General features: G+C 42.9%; 1 long non-coding RNA gene across 1 annotated transcript in view; it reads left to right on the forward strand.

Moving 5' to 3' along the window:
* LOC122439271 overlaps positions 1-26,941 on the forward strand; it is a 43,490-nt gene continuing 16,549 nt past the window's right edge. Inside the window, exons 1-3 of the long non-coding RNA XR_006268831.1 lie at positions 1-135; positions 490-665; positions 1,281-1,432. This is a non-coding gene — a long non-coding RNA (uncharacterized LOC122439271). The remainder of the gene's footprint in view (positions 136-489; positions 666-1,280; positions 1,433-26,941) is intronic.

Consider the following 26,941-nt stretch of genomic DNA (forward strand, 5'->3'; position numbering starts at 1 on the left):
GGCGACTGGCTCGCGGACATCCCTTTCAAATCCGGTCCGGACCTGGGGGAAGGGGCCCGACTAGCCGTGACCGCTCGATCCTCTGCCGCGACTATTTAACTCCCATGATTTCGACGTTCAATCCCGAACTCGTCTGTGCGTCCCCGGCGCGGTCCCGCATGTCTGGCCCAAGACGTCCTGGGGTTCTCCGCCGGGGGTTTCCATCCCGGCCGGGTCGCCGAGGCGCCTTCTTCCTTTTCTGCCCCTGGTTTACATGCTAATTGTGTCTGGGAAAAGTTCTTTAATTGGCAGAATGAGGCAGAGCAAACGAATTGTTTCACAGGCTGAAACAAATTAATTCCGGGTTTAGCTTCTTCCCTTGGAGAAACAAATAATTAAACTGCCTTGTTTGTTTTATGGATATACTGGAAATGCCCCACATCGACTTTCAAGATATGTTTTTAAAGGGAAATTATTTTCATTATTAATACTTGCATGTTTAATTTGCAGTAACGCTGAGCCAAGAAGCAAGAGATTAAATTTACGTAATTTAAAATTAGAGAATACAGGAAGAAAAGAATTTGAGCTAACTTTTTGCGTGGCTGAGAATTACCGCCCAGAATCTTCCTGGCAAGGACTAGATCTGAAGTCTCACCATCCAATTAGGCACCCGTCGTCCTGACCAGGTGAGATGACATTTCCACCTGCCAGGGGAGAGATGCTCCCGGGGAGCTGGCAGAAAAGCCAGCTATTGTGTCGCTCGCAAAGCCCTCGGGGGAGCACCTGTGGGGAGCTGCCCTGAGAAACCCCATGACGTCATTTCCCCTTCTGCGCTCCGCGGACTGACTCCCAGAAGTCTGCCTTAACTTTTAAGTAAAACCGCTGCCCTTCGAGAGCCTTTGAAGTCTGCTGTCTACCCTGTCCCTTCAGGGAAAGAAAGTTAATGGGAGTTAAAGAATCACCAAGCGTTAGGACTGGAAGAAACCCTGGACTGTTTAGTAGTTAAGTGGCCTGAAGTGGAGTGAGAACAGCGTTAGTCTCTGGGGGCCGGCTGTTTTTAGGTAACTTACTGGCTGGTGGTGACCTTGGGGGCAGTCACTTATTTTTCTGGAGCAGCGTACTCAGTTGTTAATGGGGACTCCCTATGACTTTCTTCCCAGGGACTGTGTGAATTAAATGAGATGGAGAGTGTAAACCGCGGGGGTGTAGAGATAAAGGTTAACTAGCATCTATAAAGATTAACTAGCGTCATTGTCATCCTTGCCATCCTCCACTTCAAACCTCCCACCACCGTTTTACAGGGGTCAGACGGAGGCGGAGGAAAGAAGGGGCTTGCATTGTGTCAGTGCTGGGAGCTAACCCATCATAACTCCTCTTCGGTGCTGAGAAGACCACGCCTGCTTTCCCCCACATCACCTGGAAAAAGTATGATGGAGGAAGAGGAAATGAAAAGGTGAACTCACTCAGGATTCTTTTAAAGATCCCATCTAGCTCTTTGATCTGACCTCTGCTTTACCACTGGCCTCCCTGGTGGCTGAGTGGTAAATAACTCACCCGTCAATGTGGGAGTGGTGGTTTCCATCCCTGGGTCTAGGAAGATTCCCCTGAGAAGGAAATGGCAGCCTTCTCCAGTATTCTTGCCTGGGAAGTCCCATGAACAGAGGAGCCTGGCGGGCTACAGTCTGAGGGGTCACAAAAGGCACACAACTTAGCGACTGAACTTAGCTTTACCACAGAATGGGGTAGTGAATTTGGAGGAAAGGTCTGCTGCTGCTTACTTACTGCTCAACTCCATGTGGGTGTTCCTGGAAGTTACATGAGGAGTACAGTTTGTACAAATAGGCCGTTATCAGAAAGTGAAATTAGTATCATGAAGGGAAGCTAGTGTCTTTGGTGCTTGTCAGACCATTCCTCCTTCTCCCCAGAACTCTCAGACCTTTGGAGGCCGGGCCCTGTGAAAACGTCAGTACTATTGTCCACAGACCTTGTTTTACCCCACTTTTTAAAAATTTTAGCACCAGGCTTGCTGTCCTCTTATCTGTCCCCCCACCTGTCACCATTCATGGCAGTGTGAGCACCCACCTAACCACTCCTCTGCTTTCTCAGCTTTTTGCCTTCCTCATCTACTCTGTCCTTTGGTCTTCCTCCGCTCTACCTCCCACTCCAGGACTTCATTATTATCAGAAAAGGCTCCAGGTTTTAAATCACTAATTCTGACATCCTCTCTTTTAAATCACAATGGACTCTCCTTCCAGCTTACTTGCCCACGCACCTCCCCACACTCACCCTAATTGCAGGAAGCCTTCTGCCATTCTTTCCATCCATCCAGTCCCTGCTTGTTTCATTCCCCTCTGTGTCCAGGAGAGCTTCATAATAACTGTCTCTCTGGTGAACGCTTTCAACTCAGTGACTCCTCTTTCTTTTGGTCACACCCATCTGAGTGAAAACCAGTCCTAAATTACAGAAATACCTTCCTTCTCTGCTCTTGCATCTGGCAGCTGAAACCTACTAGAAAAACATTTCAAGCACACATCTAAGCAGGCTGTACACTCTGTCGTGAACTTGACTTGCTTCGTGAACCTGCTTCATCATCATCTTCCCTTTCTTTGAGTTAGTCTGTAACTTTATCCCCTAATTGGATAGTTCACCCTCTGTGTCTTCTACTTCCCTGAAAAAGAGTCCATCGTGTGGGTACTTCTTGCTTCTGTACTTATCATTTCCTGCTTATCTCCTCTTAGGGTGGAGGCAGTTCCCTCCTCCAATCTGAGGCCAAACCCTCCACCTGTTTTCAGATCATTTACCCAGTCTCAGAAATTCTGCCCCGCTGTCTCCATCTCTTCTGCATCTCCCCAGCTTCGTGTAAACAGGCTTTAGTCTCTCTCATCTTAGAAACAAGCCTTCCTTGGGTCTTCTGTGCTTTTCAGTATTCTCTCCTCTCTTCCAAAGATGAAGGATTGTTGATTATCACCGTTGCCACTGTCTTCTCTCTCATTTGTCCTTCCTGTCTGGCTTCTATTCCCAGCACTCCATTGCCATGACATTAAATCCAATGGACATTTTAAAGTTTTCATTGTATTTGAAGTCTTAGCAGCCATGCGTACGACCACTCCTTCCTTTGGGAAATAGCCTTTGCTGTCTCCTGGTTCTCCTCCTGCCTCTCTCCTTTTTTTTTTTTTTTAAACTTTTGAGGCCATTGGAAGATACAGAAAATTTTGAGGAATAATAAAACATTCCAGTTTTTACCATCCCAGAATTAGCAACTGTTCATATTCTTTCATATTTGTTTCTTATCTTTATGGCAAGGAATAAAACATGGTGTATAAAGCTTAGCATCCATAGAATCAGTAGTGTTTTTCCACTTCTTCATATTACTCATGGTCTTGAGTTTCCTGTGCATGTTTAGAGTTCCTTTTCTATACTTATATATAGATCATATGTACCCAGAACCAATATATAGAGAAATATTTTTGGTGGGGTTTTCCCCCAAATTAACACAAATAATATCCTGTTCACTCTTGTCCTCCACATTGTAGCTAAAGCGATCTGGGAAAGTTGCATATCTGATTACATCACTCCCTGGCTTAAACACTGTGAGGTCCCAAAACCTTTATAGGACCTTCAAGCATGTACATGACTCACTTCTAGCCTACTTCTCTGGTCTCATATCCCTGCAGGCTCCCATCCCCTTCTTCCCTCTACAGCATCACTGGTGTGGAAAGTTCCAAGCTGCTTTGTAACTACACACCTACTCTGCAACACCATCATCTTCCCCTTTTTACCTGGCTAACTCCTACCCATCCTTCAAATTTCAGCCCAAATGTTTCTTGCTCGAAACAGACTTTCCTGATACTCCAGAAGGCATCATAACCCCTCCACTGTGTGTTCTTAAAGTACCCTGCCCAATCAGTCTATCTATCACAGCTAGAGGTAATTTTTGGTCCAGTAGCTTATTGAATGCTTCTCTTTCCTGTCAGATCACAAACTCCTTGAATCATAGGACTACATATCTTTCATTTCTCTTATACCTCTAGCACCTAGCAGACAGTGGGGGCCTGGTACCTAAAAGACAGGGTGAATTAGTGAAAGCAGTGAGTTCTTTTTCAGGGATTCAGTTGGAAAAGAAATAGATGGTTGGATGGGACCACTTTTAAGCACCACTTAAAAAGGGGGGAAAAAAACCTAGAAAATTATTTTGAGATTTCAGTTCTCAAGATGAACAAAATCTAGGCTTTCCCCCATCATATAACTTTCAGTGTATGGTGTCTGACTTGTTTTTTGAATGAGGATAAAAGGGTTTACAGATGTGAGTGATGGGTAAATACCACAGTTGCAAAACAAGATGCTTGAAAATGAGGTGCAATAAGAATAGAAATGTAACCCTGAAAGACCACTGGTGGAATGAGATAAAACTGTAGCTTGAATCCCCTGGGGACGATGTAAGACCATCTCTGGGGACCGCTGTCCCAGCAGGCTGGAGTCTGCTAACAGTGATTTACTGTCTGCACATCTGAATAGCTTCACGGGTGGCACCCTCTCTGTGTGAAACAATTGTGCCACTGTCCCGGACGGCCGCTTGACCTCCATTCCCTCCTGATATCAAATCATTGTTTGGGAAGTGAAGAGAATGGTCGATTAGAAATAAGGCCATGAATGAACAATACACGCTAAGTAAACCAGAACTCTGTTTTTTTCCCTCACAAGAGCTCTTTACATTTAATCGAAGTGTTTAGTTACGTAACACAGAGCCAAAGCTATGTCTGACCTTATTTTCGTCTTTCTGTTCTAACCTAACTTCTTTTAATTGTCCTTCCTCCTACCATTTAGATTTTAAAAAGTATCTGCTTAAATATGAGTTTGTTTAAAAATTCAGTTCGCTAAGTATAATTTAAAATTTTCATAACCAGATAAACCAGATGATGAAATACCACTTTGAAATTTGCTGTTTAGCCAAAAGAATGATGAAAAGTAAAATATACTTATTTTCTGAGAATTGTTTTCAAAACCTTTGCTTCCAGGTAGTGGAAGGCCTCTGGAAGCTCTGCACTGGCCTGTGCTTAGCTTAATATCAAATTACTAATAGGTTCAAATTCACTCCAAATCTAGTTTTTAGATTATGTGAGAAAATACTGAATTGATATCAACTGAAAGATTTTTTTTCCAGGCTGTTTATGATGAATGTGTATTTAAGATAAATTTTATAACTAGAGAGATGGAGACAACCAAGGGTATTTTGTTTGTTTTAACATCAACATCTTAAAACAGAAGACAACTGTTTTAAATGTCAAACTTAGGCTGGATAATTGTGGACAATGAAAGCACTTTAAAAAAATGATATACTTGGATCTAAAGTACATTTTTAAATGAAGTATAAAAAAATGATGTCTTTGAATACGAAATGACCCTCTGAAAACTCCTGTATACTCATAATTATAAAATATAAGCATGGTTTCCTAAAGTCTTAAGCTGACTTTGGATTTTGTATCTGGGCAAGTCTCTAGTTAATGGTCCTATAAAACACTGACAACATGTAACTAGCTATATTTACTAATGTTTTCAGAGATAAGGTTTTGGTGGAAATGAGCTTAAATATTACCTTTTAAAATAAATAGCATACTGTTCAGCACATCCCCAAAGTTTCAAATGCCTCAGTCACAAGGTACTAGAGCTTAATTGGTACTTCAGAATTTAAGACAAGTGGAACAATTGATGTCATGTTCTTTGTGAAACTTCTTAAATATACCTTTATTCATAACCAAGTGCTTATTAATTTAAACTAGAACGCTCCATTTTAACATTTGAACTGAAAACCTACCCATCCGTTTTCTTAAAAAATATTGTGTCATGAACTGTATTATTAAGACTTCTAAAAAACACACACGTCGATTTCCTCCTAGCTCCTCTCCCTTTCTCTCCATGCTTCAAAGCGATTGAGTCATTTCCTTTCTCCAAATGGCCCTTTACAGCCTCTTTCTTGTTTAAGCAAACTTTTGAAAGGCCCTAACTCTCCTCTCCTCCTCCCCATTTCTGTACCCTTCTCCACCCTGTGAACAAGATTGCAAGCACAGATTTTTGTATTATTACAACCCAGTGTCAACATCATTTTGTCAGAGTCCCTTGCCCTGGGCAGTTATCCCTTTTGCCTTGAATTAGTCTATCTCAGTTGGATAAAGAATCCACCTACAATGCAGGAAACCCTAGTTTGATTCCTAGGTCGGGAAGATCCCCTGGAGAAGGGAACAGCTACCCACGCCAGTATTCTGGCCTGGAGAAGTCCATGCCAGTAAGGCATGTTACTGTCCATGGGGTCGCAAAGAGTTGGACATGACTGAGCGACTTTCACCTTCTCTTTTCTTTAGTCAATACATTTTCTGGTCACTTTTTTGGGAGAAGGAGAGGAGAAAGCTGTTTAGCTATTTTTCTTGTAAAACACTCCATGTAAACTGTAATGATAATATTACCTAATATTAATTGTAATATAATAATGTTGTATGGTAGTATGGACCCACTCACGTGGAGGGAGAGTCATCTTTGTGCTCTCAGGTTTCTATCGATGCGTTATTGAGGGATGGTGAATCGGATGCTGTGATGCCTTTGTCATCAGCTTGCTCCCTGTGGATCGCATTAGGTCATCGTCATCCTTCCAGCTGCCCAGGCCAAGCAACTGAGAGTCATCTCGACTCCTCTCGTTCTCCCATGTTTTTCACCCAGTTCATCAGCAGTTCTTGTTGGCTCTGCCTTCAGAATATATCCAGAGTCTGACAACTTCTCCTCTGCCCCATTATCACACTGGTCCACGCCACCATCATTTTCATCTGGAGTCTCCTCTTAACTGGTTGTCCCACTCCTGAATGTGCTATTCTCTGTACCCTACAGTCTCACCTACACGTGGCCATCAGAAAGATCCATTAAGTTAATGTCTTCAGTAAAGTCTTGTCACTCCTCTGCTCCAAACCATCCAGTGGTTTCTCTCCCACCTCCTCAGGGTGAAAGTCAAAACCCATGCGTGGTGGTCTGCTCTCTACCTGTCCCCCTCATCTCCTCTTAGCCTCCTCTCTCCCTCCACATCTCGCCGTATGCTCATTGCTCCTCCAGAAACACTGTTTCCTAATATACCCCTGTGGTCACTCCTTCAGCTTCTTCAGGTCTTTGCTCAAATGTCAGGCATCCCTGACCACCATATTTAATGTTACAAATCCTCAACCTATTATACTTCCTCTGATACCCCTTACCCTACATCATTTTCCTCATGGCCCTTATTGCCCTGGGACCCTGTATGTATTTACTTATTGGTTTAATGTTCCTTGGGCTTCCCTGGTGGCTTAGATGGCAAGGAATCTGCCTGCAATGCAGGAGACCTGGGTTCAATCCTTGGGTTGGGAAGATTCCCCTGGAGGAGGGCATGGCAACCCACTTCAGTATTCTTACCTGGAGAATCATCGTGGACAGAGGCGCCTGGAGGGTTACAGCCTATAATGTCGAAAAGAGTCGGACACAACTGATGACTAACACTTAGTGTCTATTTCCTGCCACTCAGACTAAACTTCAATAGGGCAGGAACAGACTTTCATGTACCAGTGTATCCCCAGCACTTATAACAGTGCCTGCCACTTCCTAGAAATGCAATACTTATTTGTTGAGTAACTGAATGAATAGCCACAGCTTACCGGGTGTATTGTCATCATGTTAGAACCACTGGCTGCAGGGACTATACTAGGTAACTTTTAAAGCAAAGTGAGTAGGTCTCTCTGGAGAAATGCTCCCAATACACAGTTCCCTTTAGCAGTCTTTCTGCCTAATGTTACAGTAGGCAGCACTCGGTACATTTTTGTTTTTTGCTCTTAATACTGTGCTGCTGTTCGGTGGTCAGAGTACAGGTAGGGCATGCTGAGCTAGAAGGTTCTGAATGAGAAATACCTGGTATGATGATGAGGCTGTTTCTGGCTACTACTTGCTGGTTACTTCAGATGATCACTTTCAAAGGCCAAGAGGTAAAGGACAGCTGGCCTCACATCACAGCCTCCCTGTGGGCCTTAGTATTAGCTTGGGCGGCCATAATAAAATATCACAGATGTTTTAAACAATAAAAGTATGTTTTCTCCTGGTTCTGGAGGCTAGAAATCTGAGATCAAGGTTCTGGCTCGTTTGGTTTCTGTTGAGAACTCTCTTCCCGGCTTGCAGATGTTTCCCTCTCGCTGTGTCCCTGCATGGCCTTTCCGGGAGATGAGTGAGCAGAGAACAGAGACAGTGAACTCTAGAGTCTCATCTTAGAAAGACACTAATCCTATTGGGTCAGGGTCCCAATCTTATGACCTCATTTAACCTGAGTTACCTCTTTACTCCAAATAGAGCTCCACTGAGGGTTAGGGCTTTAACAAAGGGACTCTGGGGGAACACAAGTATTTAATTCCTAAAAACCTTAATTTAATTCCAGGTTTAGCTGAGTTCTAGGAAATTTCATGCTTACTGTCTTCCAGGCAGGCTTATATAAAGGAGAGCCCATCAGAGCCCTTTTGTGTTGGGCTCATGTTTCAAGAAGTTCTCACATGATCTTTTTAAATTGTCTTCAAATAATGTCCATATACATACATATACCAAGTGCATAAAAATAATCATGTGCATTAAAATATTATATTAATCAGTTCAGTTCAGTCACTCAGTCATGTCTAACTCTTTGTGACCCCATGAACCACAGCACGCCAGGCCTCCTTGTCCATCACCAACTCCCAGAGTTTACCCAGACTCATGTCCATTGAGTCGCTGATGCCATCTAACCATCTCATCCTCTGTAATCCTCTTCTCCTCCTGCCTTCAATCTTTCACAACATCAGGGTTTTTTCAAATGAGTCAGCTCTTCGCATCAGGTGGCCAAAGTGTTGGAGTTTCAGCTTCAACATCAGTCCTTCCAATGAACACCCAGGACTGATCTCCTTTAGGATGGACTGGTTGGATCTCCTTGCAGTCCAAGGGACTCTCAAGAGTCTTCTCCAACACCAACTGTTCAAAAGCATCAATTCTTCTGTGCTCAGCTTTCTTCACAGTCCAACTCTCACATCAATATGTAACTACTGGAAAAACCATAGCCTTAATATCTATATGTATATAAGAATATATACTGTATTAAATATATATAACATATAAAACTGCTATTTATTATTTTACTTTATTGAACCTTATTAATTTACAATATTAGTTTCAACTGTACAACATAGTGATCCCATATTCTTATACCATGTACTCAATTTAAAGTTAATATAAAATATTGGCTATATTCCCTGTGCTGTACATATATCCTTGTAGTTTATTTTATATGTAGTCATATGTATCTTTTAATCCCCTACCCCATCCTGACCCTCCTCCTTCCCTCTCTACACTGATAACCACTGGTTTGTTTTCTGAATCGGTAAGTCTGTTTTAGTTTTATTATATTGATTAATTTGCTTCATTTTTGATATTCAACATACAAATAATAACATATAGTATTTGTCTTTCTGTGTCTGACTTATTTCACTGAGCATAATACCTACCAGATCCATGTTGTTGCAAATGGCAAATTTTCATTGTTTTTTCTGGCTTGTTAATATTCCATTACATATATATGTCACAGGTTCTTTATGTATTCATCTGTTGATGGACACTAAAGTCACTTCCATATCTTGGCTATTGTAAATAATGCCACTATGAACATTGGGTGCATGTATCTTTTCAAATTAGTGTTTTCGTTTTCTTTGAATCTATACCTAGGAGTGGAAATGCTCGATCATATGGTAGTACTATTTTCAGTTTTTGAGGAGGCTTTATACCATTTTCCATAGTGGTTGCACCAATTTAGATCCATACCAACAGTGTACAAAGGTTCCTTCTTCTCTGTATCCTCACCAACATTGATAATTTACAGTCTTTTTGAAGATAGCCATTTTAACAGGTGTGAGCTGATATTGTATGGATGTGAGAGTTGGACTATAAAGAAAGCTGAGTGCTGAAGAATTGATGCTTTTGAACTGTGGTGTTGGAGAAGACTCTTGAGAGTCCCTTGGACTGCAAGGAGATCCAGCCAGTCCATCCTAAAGGAGATCAGTCCTGGGTGTTCATTGGAAGGACTGATGCTGAAGCTGAAATTCCAATACTTTGGCCACTTGATGTGAAGAGCTGACTCATTGGAAAAGACCCTGATGCTGGGAAAGATTGAGGGCAGGAGGAGAAGGGGACGACAGAGGATGAGATGGTTGGATGGCATCATCGACTCAATGGGCATGGATTTGGGTGGACTCTGGGAGTTGGTGATGGACAGGGAGGCCTGGCAGGCTGCGGTTCGTGGGATTGCAAAGAGTCGGACACGACTGAGCGACTGAACTGAACTGAACTAAGCTGATATTTCATTTTGGTTTTGATTTGCCTTTCTTTAATGATTAGTGATGAATAATTTTTCATTTGCCTGTTGCCATCAGTATGTCTTCTTCAAAAAACTAGCTTTTCAGGTCTTCTGCCCATCTTTTTTTTTTTTTCAATTGAGTTGTATGAGCTGTTTCTGTATTTGGATATTAACCCCTTTTCGGTCCTGTCAATAGCAAATATTTTCTCCCATTTAGTAGGCTGTCTTTTAATTTTGTCAGTGGTTTTCATCACTGTGCAAAAGCTTTTAAAGTTTAATTGGGTCCTATGTTTATTTTTGCTTTTTTTCCCTTTCCCTTCAATTGTTGTTCAGTTACTCAGTTGTGTCTGACTCTTTGTGACCCCATGGACTGCAGCACACCAGGCTTCCCTGTCCTTCACTGTCTCCTAGAATTTGCTCAAATTCATGTCCATTGAGTCAGTGATGCCATCTAACCATCTCATCCTCTGTCACCCCCTTGTCCTCCTGCCCTCAATGTTTCTCAGCATCAGAGTCTTTCCCAGTGAGTTGGTCTTCAGAAAAAGAGACCCCGGGAATTTTTCAACTTATGTCAAAAAGTGTCCCATGTTTTCTTCTAGGAATTTTATGGCTTCTGGTCTGCATGTATGTCTGGTCGTGGATCTCTTTGGGTTCATCTTGTTTGGGGCCCTCTGTACTTCCTGTATCTGGATGTCTTTGGGTTCGGGAAGTTTTCAGCCATAATTTAATCAAAGACATTTTCAATGTCTTACCTCTTCTTCTTTTGAGACCCTTAATAGGTGAATTTTAGTATGATGTTGACATAGAGGCCCTTTTAAGTATCTTCATTTTTACAAATCTGTTTTCTTCTTACTGCTTTGATTGATTTTCATTGTTCTGTCTTCCAGATCACTTATATGTTCTTCTGTGTCCCCTGTTCTGCTGTTCATTTCTTCTCGTGTGTTTTCCATTTCGGGTATCGTATTCTTCAGCTCCGACTGTTTCTTTTTTATATTTCATAGTTCTTTGTTACAATTTTCATCTGTTCATCTATTCCTTTCTCAAATTCAGTTAGCATTCTCATTACGAATGCTTTGAACTCTTTATCTGGTAAATTATTCATCTGTTTCATTAATTGTCTTTAGGGTTTTTTTTTCCTTTTGTTTATAGCAAATCCTCTGTTTCCTTATTATGTTTAACTTTCTCTATCTCTATGAAATTAGGGGAACCAGTTACTTAGCCCTGTCTTGAAGGGACGTCCTTGTGAGGGAAGGTTCCTATGAAGTCTGTCTGCCCAGTGGCTGTGGTGGGAAAGCTGGGTCTGAGTTGAACACAGGTCGTGTCTTTCCCTGGGTGTGCTGGCAGTTACTGCCTTGGTGGGAGGTGGGGCTGGAGGTGGAGGGGTAGTGCCAGGGCCAGGTATGAACCAGGTCTTCTCCTGCCCTCACTGGCTATCAGTGCCCTGTTAGGGCCAGGAGAAGAGCCCAAGATGCTGGAAGAACAGCCCTGAGGGTCAGGTCAGAGCTGATTCTGTTCCTGTGAAGCGTGTATTCCCCCATCTCGAGGCAGTGGTCCTTTTGCCACAGAGGGAAGCAGTGCTGAAGCCTGAGGACCCAGAGCAGGTGCCAGATGTGATCCAGGGAGCCTGTTGGGTTGGTCTCGGTGTGCCAGTCAAAGTCCAGGTGTCTCCTCAGCCACTGCCTTCGTGAACAGCAGTACTGGCTGCCTTTGCATGTTCAGAGGCAGAACTGGATCTGAGCCAGCTCTGTCTCCCCTGAGTTTGCGCTCCTCCTGGCAATGGCAGCCTTCACCCTAGTGGGGGGCTGTAATCTAGAGCTAGAGGGGCCAGGGCAGGTGCTGGGATGGTTTCAGGAAACCAGCTAGAGCCCAGGAAGTGTCAGTCTGCTTCCTCAGCCTTGTTTCTGGGAATAAACAAGCACATGAGCACTCTTCACAAGTTATCTTACAGCCCCACTGTGAGCTCCCCTCGTTTTCAGACCAGCTAAGGGGGCTTGTCTGCCCAGGGTCAGCCCCTAGGGCTGGCGTGCCCACTCTGTGGCCCTGGGGAGCGTCTCTGAGTCTGTGTAATCCCCTCCTTTTCTGTGTCCACTCCAAGGAGCAAGGTTCCTGTGATCAGTCGCTCTTCTTCCCTTCCTCCTTGACTCTGTGTGGATTTTTCTTTACAACCTTGCTGGCAAAAGAGTCTTTCTTCCAGTCTCTAGTTGTTTTCAGTGAGAATTGCTCTATGGGTAAATGTATCTTTTTAGCTTGTATTTTTTGATTGAAGTATAGATGATTTGCAGTATTTCAGGTGTATAGCAAAGTGATTCAATTATTCATATTATTTATTCTTTTAAAGATTCTTTTCCATTGTAGGTTATTATAAGGTATTGAATATAGTTCCCTGTGCTATATGGTAAGTCCTTGGTGTTTATTTTATGTACAGTAGTGTGTATCTGTTAATTAAAATTACAAATTTGTCCTTTTGCCGGGTGGTGCTGGTAGTAAAGAACCTGCCTGCCAATGCAGGAGACATAAAAGATGTGGGTTCGATCCCTGGGTCAGGAAGATCCCCTGGAGGAGGGCATGGCAACCCACTCCAGTATTCTTGCCTAGAGAATCACATGGACAGAGGTGCCTGGTGGGCTACAGTCCATGGGGTTGTAAAGAGCTGGACACGACCGAAGTGACTTAGCACACACGCACACTCTTCCCCCTTAGGTAACTATAGCTTCATTTTCTGTGTCTCTGGTGGATGGATTTTTGATGTGTTTTTGAGGGAGGTGAGCTCTGCAAACTTGATCTCTTCCCTCTATATTGTTATTTTACAAATTACATATTCATACAGTGCTTATGAGCCTGGTTTAGCACGCCTTATCTTTTGGTGTATGGAGCATCTATCCTCTATAAACATCAGAGGGGCTGCCTTCTAGATTTGGGGAACTGTATCCGCCATGCTGGCCATCTCTATTACTCTTAGTTGTCATCCAAATATTGGCTCTTCCTCCCAGCATTTCTTTCTGGGGTCTTAGTGGGTGGGTCTCCCCTCCTCTCCTCCCATCCATATTTCCCTTTATTGTCCTTGTCTCATTCCAGGACTTCTGCAGAATGAGCTGTGCCCCTGTGTCCTCAGCCTCTTCAGTGACTAATCTTTCCACCTCTGGTTCTCCCCTAATATGGCATACCATATGCTTTAAGGCCTTTCTTAGATTTCAGGGTAGAGCCCCAAACATACAGAGGTTTCCCCCAAACTGATCATCCCCCAGGGTGGAGTTGACAGGGGAGCCTCTGAATTAACACTGAAGCCTGGATTCTATAAAATGAGGGCCTCTGTGAGAGGGGGAGAAAGCCTGGGGAGAGAGCCTGGGTGGTAAAAGAGCCCTGCGGTGGGACCCAGGACACCTAGGTGACCCCAGAGATCCTGAGCATTAGTTTTTTAAATCTGGGATAGATACCTGAAATTTCCTAGCAAAGTGCCTCTCACGAAAAGGCCCTTGGACAGTTAACATGGCAAGATGTTCACAGTGTCATGAGGGAGCGGGGGTGTTGGGACCTGGAGCTGGGGTGACTATGGAAGGGTTCGGGGCTGGGTCACACACCCCCTGGGATCTAGCTATGTGTGGGGATCAAGGTGCTTTCCTCCTCAGGCTGGCAGCAAAGACTTTTTCCAACTTGCCTCGATGATGCATTTGGGACAAAGAGTCTATTTTTGAAAGTAAACAAGAAAGTCCCGATCATGGAAAAGAGAAGTGAACCTGACAACACACACAGTTTAAAAAGGGGAAAACTGGGGCATCATGAAAGCAGCAGGTCTGAAATCTTCCTCTGTTGTAGAACACTGGTCTTGCTGGAGACTTTTCTAAGAGCTTTGTGGGTACTAGCCCATTTTGTCTTTATAATAATTCTAATATCTGAGTAGTGTTATTATCCACATTCAACAGATGAAGCAAAGAGACCAGTGAAAACATGGCCAGTGTCTTGTAGCTATGATGTGGCTGAGGTAGCTTTCAGAGCCAGGCCTTTGGTGGCAGCCACCAGCTTCACTGGGCAGTCAGGCCAAGGAAGGGTGTGAGTTACATGCAGCTGGTTCCTTGTGTCAGCCCTTGCGAGAAACACATGGAGGTCCAAAACATCCTTGAGGTGTGTGGTGTTTAATGCTGCTGCTAACTTGATGAAATAGGGCCTGATTGTAACTTGTGTCATCTTCTGGTGAATCTACCCCTAACACCATTTCAGAAAATTGTTTAAATGTGTGCTCAGTCAATCAAAACTAAATTAGAGGAAAATCTTAATTGTAAAAGAAAGAAAGCAGGGGTTGGTAATTTGATTTATAGAAACATTGGTGTCCTTTTGAGAGGCATTGATATTTTAGTCGACTCTCAATTCAGGTTTAATGTTTAGCCTTACTGAAGTGTCACCTACATAACCTGTGTTAGTTGCATGAAGAGTGGATGCACCACGGGGTCTGTACTTCCAAGGGTGTGGTCTTGTTCTTCTGGGCCGTGTTGGGAATGTCGTTATACACCAGTGCATTTTCCTCTTGAGCTGCATCCAGAAACAGTGAGGCACAGAAGTGTTTTCTCTTTTTAGAGCTTGAGCTTCTAACAAAAAGAGTCAAGTCTCTACACTCGAACAACTGGCTGTCCATTCAGACAATAGTAGCATTAGTTCCTACCTCACACCACTTTCAAAAATAAATTTGAGATGGATTAAAGATCTAAAAGAAAAACATACACAAATGTTAGAGAGCTGGATGAGCATGTAAGAGAACATGACTGTGATCCTGGGACAGAACATGCCCTCTATGACCCTAAGAGCAAGACCTCTAAGGGAAAAAATCAGAAATTTTGACCATATTCAAAGTATATAGATTAAAAGGCAGATGGCAAATTGGGAGACAGTATCTGTCATTTAACAGAAAAGAATATAGTACATTTAAAGGAGCCAGACAAATAAGTGGTAAGAAAGTGATAAATAATTTGATAAGAAGAAATGGACAAAACACATAAAAAAGCAGAACTTTGGAAGGAATGCAATTGGCCAATATATATCCCAGAGGATGCTCGACTTCACATTAATCGGGGAAGTACAAATTTAAACAATAAGATAACTTTGTACTCATCTGCTTGGCAGAGGATATTAAAGTTTGATACTCTCACATGGTGACAAGTATGTTCAAGCAGCCTCATAAATTACTAGTGAGAATGTAAATTAGGATAGCTGCCTTGGAGGACTGTTTGACAGTGTCTATTAAAATTGATAATGTGTATATTCCATGATCCAGCAGTTCAGCTTCTGGGTATCTCCACTAGAGAAATATTCATTCACCTTTGTGCACAGAGAGGCAGGTACAAAAGTTTTTATTGCAGGGTAGTCTGTAATTGGGAAAATATCCTAGAAACAACTTAAATGTTTATCAGTATGGTGGCAGTTATTTAAAATAGCTGATAGGGTCAGGTAATCATATTTTAGAATATCATGCAGCAATTAAAAATAATACAGTAGCTAGCTACTTGTATACCACTCTGAGAATTCACCCAGGCATATTTTATAAAAAACAAGTTGAAGAGGTCTACACACATTTAAAAACTGGTCAGAATTAATGGCTCAGAGGGTAAAACGTCTGCCTGCAGTGCGGGAGACCTGGGTTTGATCCCTGGGTCGGGAAGGTCCCCTGGAGAAGGAAATGACAAGCCACTCCAGTATTCTTGCCTGGAGAATCCCATGGACAGAGGAGCCTGGTAGGCTACAGTCCACAGGGTCACAAAGAGTCAGACACGACTGAGCAACTTCACTTTCTTTCTTTCTTTATAAAACCTGTAAGTCTATAGATTTTTTTTTTTTTAAGAAAACAGTCTAGAATGTCCTTGTACCTGAGAACTGATAATAGAAGACATAATTGGGGAAGAAGCATTTAGGTGTGGGATGGAGGGGATGATATTATTATGAATTGAATGTCCATGTCCCCAAAATTTATATGCTGAAGCCCTAACCCCCAGGGCGGCTATATTTGGAATTAGGAAATAATTAAGGTAAATTGAAGCCATGAAGGCAGGGCCTACTTTTATGGGATTAATGTCCTTGTAAGAAGAGACAGGTGGCTCAGTGGTAAAGAATTCACCTGCCAATGCAGGAGCTGCAGGAGATGTGGGTTTGATCTCTGGGTCAGGAAGATTACCTGGATGAAGAAATTGCAGCCCATTTCAGTGATCTCACCCGGAGAATCCTGTAGACATAGGAGCCTGGTGGGCTACAGCCCAAGGGGTCACAAAAGAGTTGGACATAACTGAGTGGATGAGCATGCACGCAAGAAGAGACCCCAGAGAGCTGCCTGGTGTCCCCACCCTCACCTCCTCTCTCTCTGTGTCTTCACCGTGTGAGAACAATCTGAGAAGGTGGCCCTCTGCAAGTCGGAAGAAGACATATCACCAGAAACCAAACCCTGTAAACCCTGTAGGAACCTTGATCTTGGACTTCTAGCCTCCAAACTCTGAGCAAATAAATGATTTCTTTTTAGGCCACTCAGTCTGGTATTTTGTCATGGCAGCTCAAGCTGACTAAGACAGTTGTTTTAGGCTCAACTGACATGTTAGCTGTAGTGTTCTAATATTTTAGAATAAGGATGTATTAACATATTATATCTGTAATGAAAACTTTGACTTTTAAAGTTGAAGTATAGTTGATTTACAATGCTGTGTTAGTTTCAGGTGTATAGCAAAGTGATACAGATAGATATTGAATATAGTTCCCTGTGCTTTGCAGTAGGATCTTGTTGATTTTCTATTTTATATACAGTAGGTGAAACATTGACTTTTTTTTCTTTTTTAAATTTAATTTTTTTAACTTTTTATTTTTTATTGGATTATAGCCGATTAACAAATACTGTTGTGATAGTTCCAAGTGAACAGTCAAGAGACACAGCTATCCATATACATGTATCCATTCTCCCCAGGCTCCTCTGTCCATGGGATTTCCCAGGAAAGAACACTGGAGTAGGTTGTCATTTCCTCCTCTTGAGGTTCTTCCCGACCCAGGGATTTAACCTGGGTCTCCCTCATTGCAGGGGGATTCTTTACTGTCTGAGTCACCAAGAAAGTTCAACTGAGTGACTAACATTCTCCCCAAAACTCCCCTCCCATCCAGGCTGCCACATAGCATTTTGCAGAGTTCCATGTGCTGTATAAAACACTGATTTTTTAGAGGCAATTCTTTCCCTCTTCACCTGTAACTGCCCTTCTCTCCTCACCACCTTCCTCTGTATCACCTTAATACTGATGGCCAACATTTATTTCATCTCAGTATGTGGCAGGCACTCAGTAAATGTTTTATATATTATCTCATTTAATCCTCACAAAACCTCCTGTGAGAAAATTGAGATAATTATTCTTAAATCACAGAATTTCCTCACTAAATTTTATTTATTGTAAAACAATATTATATCAACCTTGCAAAAAACTTAGACAAACTAGTTTTCCATTACCCTCCACTGTAAACAAAACATGGTTTCCATTTGTAGGTAAGGTATTTCTTTCTAGGCTTCATCTATATGCTTATAGTCAGTAAAGGGTTATATAATTTTGTACATACCTTCTTTCACTTATCAGACTTGTTATATATGCTTCATATTGTCACTTTAATGGCTTCTCAATATTTCATTCAATTGGAATTATGTCGTGTTGGAATTTACTTATCTGTTCCCCTGTGGTTGACATCTAAGCCTTTTCCAACTTACCATAGATAATGTTGAGTAAACATTTTCACACAGTGCATTTTTAAACTTGAGTTGGTTCTCTTGGATAAGTTCTCAAAGGCATTGCTAAGGGCCAAATGATACAAGCAGTTTTTATTCTTATTGATTAAAATTGTTCAATAGCTTTCCAAAGCCTTGTGCCAAGTAATGATGGCCCCAGCAACACACAAATATACCAGGTTCACCTCAGTATTGTTGGCAACAGCTGGCATCATTTCAAGTTTTCTGCTGATGTAATCAGTTGAGGAGCTGCTCAACTCTTTAAAGACTACTTGGTGAGCTGATTAAAAATTCTTAAGTTGCATAGAAGTCCAAGGATTATTTTTCCCAGCTCAGCATCCATGCCCATTCTCTAGGAACAGCACCCTGAGTTCCTCTGCTTTCTCAGTCCACGTGGTTTGATGGCACCTCCCCATCTTCAGATCCAAAAAGCAGCACGTGACAGTGTGCATCCACAGACATCTTCTCTCACATGCATACGTGCAGAGGAATGGGTTCAACAAAAGGCAAGCAGAGCCAGGAAGAATGAGTGAGATTAAGTCCTGGTGACAGTGTTTGAGCCCCTTGGTCAGCTGGCCTTGACACTAGATTCTCCTGGGATTTGGGGTCGCTGTAGAGAACTTGTGAAGTGCAAAGGGTCCCCAGCCAAAGCAAGGAAGGGGGGCAAAGTCCATTTTGTGGGTCTGGGAGCCAGTCGGCATCTACCGAGAGGAAGGGACATCTTTGTTGTTGTTGATGTTTTCACACAGAGGCCACACATCCTCACACAGGAGTCCCTCTTTCCACTTCTCGGGAGGTGCTTAGTGGGCTGTCGGTAGCTCTGCGGTTAGTTATGTGAACCAATAAATCTCCCCTTTTATTTAAGTCCGTTTGAGGTCTGCCTCTGTCACTTGAAACCCAGCTAACCCTGGTTAATATATCAGGTCAAGGGATTTTTAAAACTGGGATAGACCTTAAAAGTTGCTGAGTAACTGCAGGTACTTTACAGATGCAATGATAGGGAGTTTAGTAACTTGCCCCAAGTCACTATGGGCAGGTGGCAGGCCACTTCCTAGCGGCAGTGTGTTACACCACGGTGGGAGTGGCGGGCCAGCACTGAAGACCTGATCCCCAAGTAAGCGTTCTTTACAACTCAGTATATGGCCCCTGTGTTTACTTCCTGCAATGCTATTTTATGAGCTTGAGTTTCAGAGCCCAGCCCTTCAGGAGGGCTTAGCTCCTCTGGGCCACCCTACCCACTGCATTGCTCACCCAGGTCAGTGTCGGCCTCTTGTTTATGGCTCTGTGTTCCACCTACCTCTCCGTGGCATAAAGATCAGAAAAACAGGATGTGATTCAGTTTATTACTGTGTATACGAAGTCAACGCAGAAGGTGCCAGAATGCTATGAATGCTATGCCTAGGAAAATTAAACAGTTGTACTCTTGAGCCTACGATTTAAAGAAATAAATACATTTAGATATATTTGCACCTATCCTTTAGCTGCTATTAAATACTGTTTAATTTGTGTGTGGTCTTTTCGAAGGTCTAAGTGAAAATGTCCTCACAGGCCCTTTCAGACTCATAGGTAAGGTCTTAGAGGGAACTTCCTCTTGGTCTGTGCCCAGCAAATGCTGGAAAGTGTTCAAGTGTTTTCTGACCACCATCCACTGGGTTCATCATTCTGCCTGCTCATTCTGATGTTCCTGAATTTTACTAACCCTGGACAATCTGTCTTCTGCTCTGTATGTCTCTTGAAGCTGGAAAAAGAAGGGAGCTTTCAGCTTTTTGACAGACACAAGGAATGGCTGCACGGTTTCTCTGGGTTCTTATCTCCTCCCAGACAGAAGAGGGTCATTGGCTTCTACCAGACAACTTTCTTCTTACCCAGATTTGCCCTGTGACAATGTAAAATCAGATTCTCTGCCAGGTTCTATAGGCGTCTTCTCGTTTGAGGCCTAGTATCTCTGACAGTGACCTTTGAGCAAATTGCTTTTCAAGGAGGCCCCTTTTCTTCTGCTCGTTGTGAAACGCATTCAAGCAGAGTTCTCAAACTGGCCCCTCCTCTTATCGCATCCTGTCCATGCAGTAGCACCCAGGGCAAGGTGTGCAGCAAGTACCATCTAAGGGGAGCTACCGCTCCCCTCCCCAGCAGCCTGATTCTACCCATGGGCATGGATTCCAACTCCAGGCTTTCGCAGCTTTCTGCCTTCAATTATCCTGTGCATCTGTGTGTCATGTTCTAATCATGCTCAAGTCTTATCCACGTAAATAACTCCTTTTATCAATCCAGAATTCCCTCCCAGATATCACTCTGCCTTCTTTTGGCCCCTTTATCCCCACATTCTTGAAAGATTTGTCTGCATGCACCATGCATCCTAGCTGTCACTTACTCTTTATACACCACTCTCCAAGCAAAGAGGAGCTAAAGAGCCTTTAGATGAAGGTGACAGAGGAGAGTGAAGAAGCTGGCTTAAAACTCAACATTCAAAAAACTAAGACCATGGCATCCAGTACCATCACTTCCTGGCAAATAGATGGGGAAAAAATGGAAACAGTGGCAGATTGTATTTTCTTGGGCTCCAAAATCACTGTGGACAGTGACTGCAACCATGAAATTAAAAACAATGCTTGCTCCTTGGAAGAAAAGCTATGACAAATCTTGATAGCATATTAAAAAGCAGAGACATCACTTTGCTGACAAAGGTCCATATAGTCAAAGCTATTGGTTTTTCCAGTAGTCACGTATGGATGTGAGAGTTGGACTGTAGAGAAGGCTCAGTGCTGAAGAATTGATGCTTTCAAACTGTGGTGCTGGAGAAGACTCTTGAGAGTCCCTTAGACAGCAGGAAGATCCAACCAGTCAATCCTAAAGGAAATCAACCCTGAATATTCACTGGAAGGACTGATGCTGAAGCTGAAGCTCTAATACTTTAGCCACCTGATGGGAACAGCTGACTCATTAGAAAAGACCCTGATGCAAGAAATATTGAGGGCAGGAGGAGAAGGGGGCAGCAGAGGATGAGGTGGTTGGATGGCATCACTGACTCAATGGACATGAGTTTGAGCAAGCTCTGGGAGATGATGAAGAACAGGGAAGCCTGACGTGCTGCAATCCATGGGGTCAGAAAGAGTCAGACATGACTGAGCAACTGAATAACAACAACTATAACATCCTTCCCCAGCTCTCCACCAAAACAGCTTGGGCTCAAGGCATTCGTTGGGGAAGCATATAGGCATCTAAGTGGCTCAAACACAGGAGACCCTTCCTGAGCACTTCATTGTCACTTCCTGCTGACCTTTCCCTCCTCCATCCAGTCTCTAAATGTTGGGATTCATTTGGGCTTTATAATACCCCCCTCCTGTTTTTTTTTGCTTCTGTCTTCATTCCTATGATTTTAAAGACCACTCATATGAGATGACTCCTGAGTATGCATCTTCTGTCCATAGCTCTGCTCTGGAAATCAGATTGACACACTCAGCTGCTGCTTGGCGCCTCCATTTAGATGCCACACCAGCATGACCCAGATAGGGCTTTGCTTTTCTCACCAATCTCAAGTCACACTCAGTCTTTCTCATCTCACTTTTCAGACTAGAGACCAAGGATACTTCCTGATTCTTCCTCACCTCTCACAGTTAATTCATTTGCAAATGCTGTCTTCTAGCTCCAACATCTGTCATATCCCTCTCTTCTTTCCTGTTCTACTGCCACCACACCCATTGAAGCCCCTGTCGTTTCTTAACTGTTTCGTGGCACCAGCCTCCTAACTAGTTTCTCTGAACCCCATCTTGTGTGTGTGTTGATCACTCAGTTATATCTGACTCTTTGCGACCACATGGACTGTAGCCTGCCAGGTTCCTCTCTCCATGGAATTCTCCAGGTAAGAATACTGGAGTGGGTTGCTATTTCCTCCTCTAGGGGATCTTCCCGACCCAGGGATCAAGCCCAGGGTCTTGGATCAAGGTCAAGGATCAGGGTCTCTTGCACTGAAGGCCGATTCTTTACCACCTGAGTCACCACGGAGGACCATGAATCCCATCTTGGTTACTGCTAGTCTTTTATTCCTAATACTGCACCTGGAATAAAGATACAAATGTCATCATATCATTCTGTTGCAGAGAACCATTTAACCATTTGCCATTGACCTTAAATCCTTACCACCATCTGCAAGTCTTGGCTAATCCTCTGGAATGTTGGCCTCATGAGGGCAAGTGTCTCTTCTCTCTCATTCTTTTGTTTCATCCCCAGGGCTTCACATCGTATTTAGCACTTGAAGGTGTTTGATAAATACATATTGAAAAAAATGAATGATGAACACTTTACCATACCATATGTATTTATTTCCTTGAAGTCTACTCTCCCAAGTAGAATGCAGACTCTGTGGAACTAGGACCCATGAGTCTTCTTGCTTGACCCTTTATACCTAATAGCTAGAAATAAGGCTCCATCATTAATATACAAGAATTGGGAATAGTAGACTGACTCTGTATATGGCATTGTGTCTGCTTAATTGCTCAGTCAAGTCTGACTCTGTGACCCTGCGGACTGTAGCCTGCCAGGCTCTTCTGTCCATGGGGATTCTCCAGGCAAGAATACTGGAGTGGGTTGCCAGGCCTTCCTCCAGGGGATCTTCCCAACGCAGGGATTGAACCCAGGTCTCCTGCATTGCAGGCAGATTTTTTATCATGTGAGCCACCAGGGAAGCCCAAGAATATCTGAAAACATGGTGCTGAGTGATAGTAGGGGGAAAGAAAATTTGATGTATAGCACAAGGCCCCTTAAAAAATAGCACATATATGCAGAACAGCAGTGCATATTCTGCAGGATCCAAATAAAAAGGCATACATTAAACATCTCAGAATGGCTGCTTATAGAGGGGAGGGATGGGCATGGATTGTTGTTGTTTAGTCAATAAGTTGTATCCACCTCTTTTGCAGCCCCGTGGACTGTAGCGTGCCAAGCTCCTCTGTCCATGTTATTTCCCAGGCAGGAACACTGGAGTGGGTTGTCATTTCCTTCTCCAAAACGTTATCAGAATGGCTTCTTATAGAAGGGAGGGATGGGCGTGGGAAATAAGATAAAATAGAAAAATATCTAAAGTAAGAGAGGGCGAATGTGTTTGTTAAATGATTGATAAATGGAATCTACAAGTAATATGAAACTCCAAGTTGAGAAAATGTGGGTTTTTAAGGACTCGCAAAATAGGGTTTTGAAGATGTTATAAAAATCCGTTTGTTAGTTGGGGATTCTGTCCAACATTTTGAGAATAACGATGGAAATGCGACAGTCATATGGTATCAATACTTAAAGAGAAAATTCCTTAGCACAGATGAAATAGAGACATTCCGATTCCCACCAGCATCAAACATTCCAAATAAGAGTACAAAATTGTCCTTTAATGCTTAAAGAGTCCTTGAGGAGAAAATCCCATTGTTCTTTGCTCTTGTGCGTGCTACTTAAGAATGGCTAAGTTTCAGTATCCTCAGAAATGTGGTTTCTAAATCTGATTCTGCTGATCTTCAGGAAATCTCCATGGGTGCCAACAAATTCTTCAAACAAAATTTGCTTTAATTCATTTTTAATAAGGACAAATAAGTATGTGTTATTCAGTACTTTTAAGAGAAAAATGGATTGTCACATCGAATTAATGAGGCTGGGCATGATAAGTGAGACATTATCATCTTGGAATCAAAACCATAGGCTCTGTACAACATAGTGTAAAGATTTTAGGCTATTTAAAAATTTCCAAGGTTATCACAAGATAGATTCATGGCTCAGCCTGAGCACGTAAAACTTGCTTTTTTCAGTTGAGAATCACAGGCTGCTTATTCCAGCACCTAAAGCAATGGTGCAGCCAAAACAAGATGTAAAGTCTGAACAGACATTAATGGACAAAGAAAAGGTGAGAAGGAAAAACTAAAAATAAGTCTCACAGTTAAATTTAAGTATTATCAAAGAAGGTCAGCCTCACTGAGACAGACACGCACACTCACACTTTGTCATGAAAGACAGTTGAAATTCTGAAAATACTGTACAACTGCAACTTTTCTTATGAGTTTACTATTTGGTAATTTCAAATTACCAAAAACTATTATGCAAAACTGTGTTGCATAACTGTTTATGAAATATTTATAAACTTAGCGGATTTCATTTCCACATTTCACCAAGGGATCTCACATATCAACTTGATTATAATCATAAAGGGCTTCCCTAGTGGCTCAGATGATAAAGAATCCTCCTGAAATGTGAGAGGCCTGAGTTTGATCCCTGGGTTGGGAAGATCCCCTGGAGGAGAGCATGGAAATGCACTCTAGTATTCTTGTCTGGAGAATCCCCATGGACAGAGGAGCCTGCCGGGATGAAATCCACAGGATCGCAAAGAGTCAGACATGACTGAGCGACTAAGCATGCACACATAATGATAAACTTGACTTTTGCAATGGGATTATGACATCCTAAGTTCTGGAGCATCTTAAGAATTCCCCCATCTTCATTTCCAAATAGAGGAAGGAGCATGTATTAACTGGGAATCAAGATTCCATTTATAAAATATAACCCACATATTTTGTTGTGAGGAATATAATCTGGAGTGTTTTTACTTAGTTGTAATAGCTGGTCTTCATCAGAGGCTCTTTAGTTCTTCTTCACTTTCTGCCGTAAGAATAGTGTCATCTATGTATCTGAGGTTATTGATATTTCTCCCAGCAATCTTGATTTCACCTTGTGCTTCATCCAGCCCTGCATTTCATATGATGTACTCTGCATATAAGTTAAATAAACAAGGTAACAATATACAGCCTTGACATACTCCTTTCCCAATTTGGAACCAGTCTGTTGTTCCATGTCTGGTTCTAACTGTTGCTTCTTGCTATTTCAGGAGAAAGATCAATAACCTTAATAATCAAATAATCAATAATCAAATATCAATAACCTCAGAGGTATGCAGATGATACCACACTTATGGCAGAAAGCGAAGAATAACTAAAGAGCCTCTTGATGAAAGTGAAAGAGGAGAGTGAAAAAGCTGGCTTGAAACTCAACATTCAAAAAACAAAGATCATGGCATCTAGTCCCATTGGTGCTGCTGCTACTGCTAAGTCACTTCAGTCATGTCTGACTCTGTGCGACCCCATCCCTGGGATTCTCCAGGCAAGAACACAGTCCCATTACTTTATGGCAAATAGATGGGGAAACAATGGAAACAGTGAGAGACTTTATTTTTTGGGCTCCAAAATCACTGCAGATGGTGAATGCAGCCACGAAATTAAAAGACACTTACTCCTTGGAAGAAAAGCTATGACCAACCTAGACAGCATATTAAAAAGCAGAGACATTACTTTGTCCACAAAAGTCTGTCTAGTCAAAGCTATGGTTTTTCCAGTGGTCATGTATGGATGTGAGAGTTGGACTATAAAGAAAGTTGAGCACTGAAGAATTGATGCTTTTGAACTGTGGTGTTGGAGAAGACTCTTGAGAGTCCCTTAGACAGCAGGGAGATCCAACCAGTCCATCGTAAAGAAAAGTGGTCCCGAATATTCATTGGAAGGACTGATGCTAAGGCTGAAACTCCAATACTTTGGCCAGCTGATGTGAAGAACTGACTCCTTGGAAAAGATACTGATGCTTGGAAAGATTGAAGGCGGGAGGAGACGGGGACGACAGAGGATGAGATGGTTGGATGGCATCATTGACTCGATGGACATGAGTTTGAGCAAGCTCTGGGAGTTGGTGATGGACAGCGAAGCCTGGTGTGCTGCCGTCCATGGGGTCACAAAGAGTCGGACACGACTGAGTAACTGAACTGACTGAATAGCTGGTTTGTCTCCAGTCATGTGACTTAACCAATACCATCTCTCCTGTACTCACTATGTGCTAGATTGGGTTAGTCAGGATGTCTATGCAGTGGTTAGCAAACTTGAGAGTACGTCAAAATCACCTCGAGAGCTTGTTACAGCTCAGATTCCTGGGCTCCATCTCCAGATTTTCTGAGTTAGCAGGCCAGGGGTGGGGTCTGACGGTATGCATTTCAAGCCCGTACCCAGATGATGGAGCAGTAGAAAGTAAACTCGCTGAATTTCAGGAGCTGAAGATCACAAAGCTTTGTCTTTTGCTTTCACACAAAAGTGTATGCCCACGCGAGTGAGCAGCCCTCGTCCACCTGTGGCTGCGCCATCTGCCTACATGGCCTCCAGGGATGGCAGAAGCTCTGAACTTCCTCAGCCCGCTCGGGACACGAATGCATGCTCCCCACGCACTGACCGGAGCTGCATTCCAGGAGCGCTCCTTCTGCCAAACAGGTACTTGACATCAACTGTCCTTGCTCTGCACCGCAGAGCTGAAAGGCAGTGTGTGCACATGGGATTCAGAGATAAGAAAATGGAAACTCGGAGAGATTAGCTGCCTTTTCAGAGGGAGCGCCTGGAGCTGGGATGTAGAGCTGCTGGGCTGACTTCTTCAGAAAACCACTGAACGTGCTAAAGTGGTAAGTTAGTTCAATCAAGGGTTGGCATAGAGCTAGCTGTTCTATTGAGGTTGGGTAAAACATCTGTTCAGCCTCAACAGAACAGACCCACAATTGCAGGCCTGTGGCAGGCTCTTTCCACAGCTCCCTCTCTCCGTATAGTTTGGAACCTGAGAGCCCCTCAGAGTAGCATGAAATAGCCATGTATTTTCACAGCAGTGTATGCCCCTGTGGTAGCTATAGATATTTTGAGGAAATGTATCCTGAAGAGGAAAAAGAGAAAGAGGTATTTAAGCAAGAAGTCGCTAGAAGATGGCAGAGGAAAGGTCATCACAGGTTGTTACAGAGTCATTTCTCAGTTGGAAACATTGAGGAGAAACTGAGTCTGCCCAGCTCTTCATTTAATCTGTCCTTCTAAGAAACT

Source organism: Cervus canadensis, chromosome 4 (assembly GCF_019320065.1).
Source record: "Cervus canadensis isolate Bull #8, Minnesota chromosome 4, ASM1932006v1, whole genome shotgun sequence".
NCBI lineage: Eukaryota > Metazoa > Chordata > Mammalia > Artiodactyla > Cervidae > Cervus > Cervus canadensis.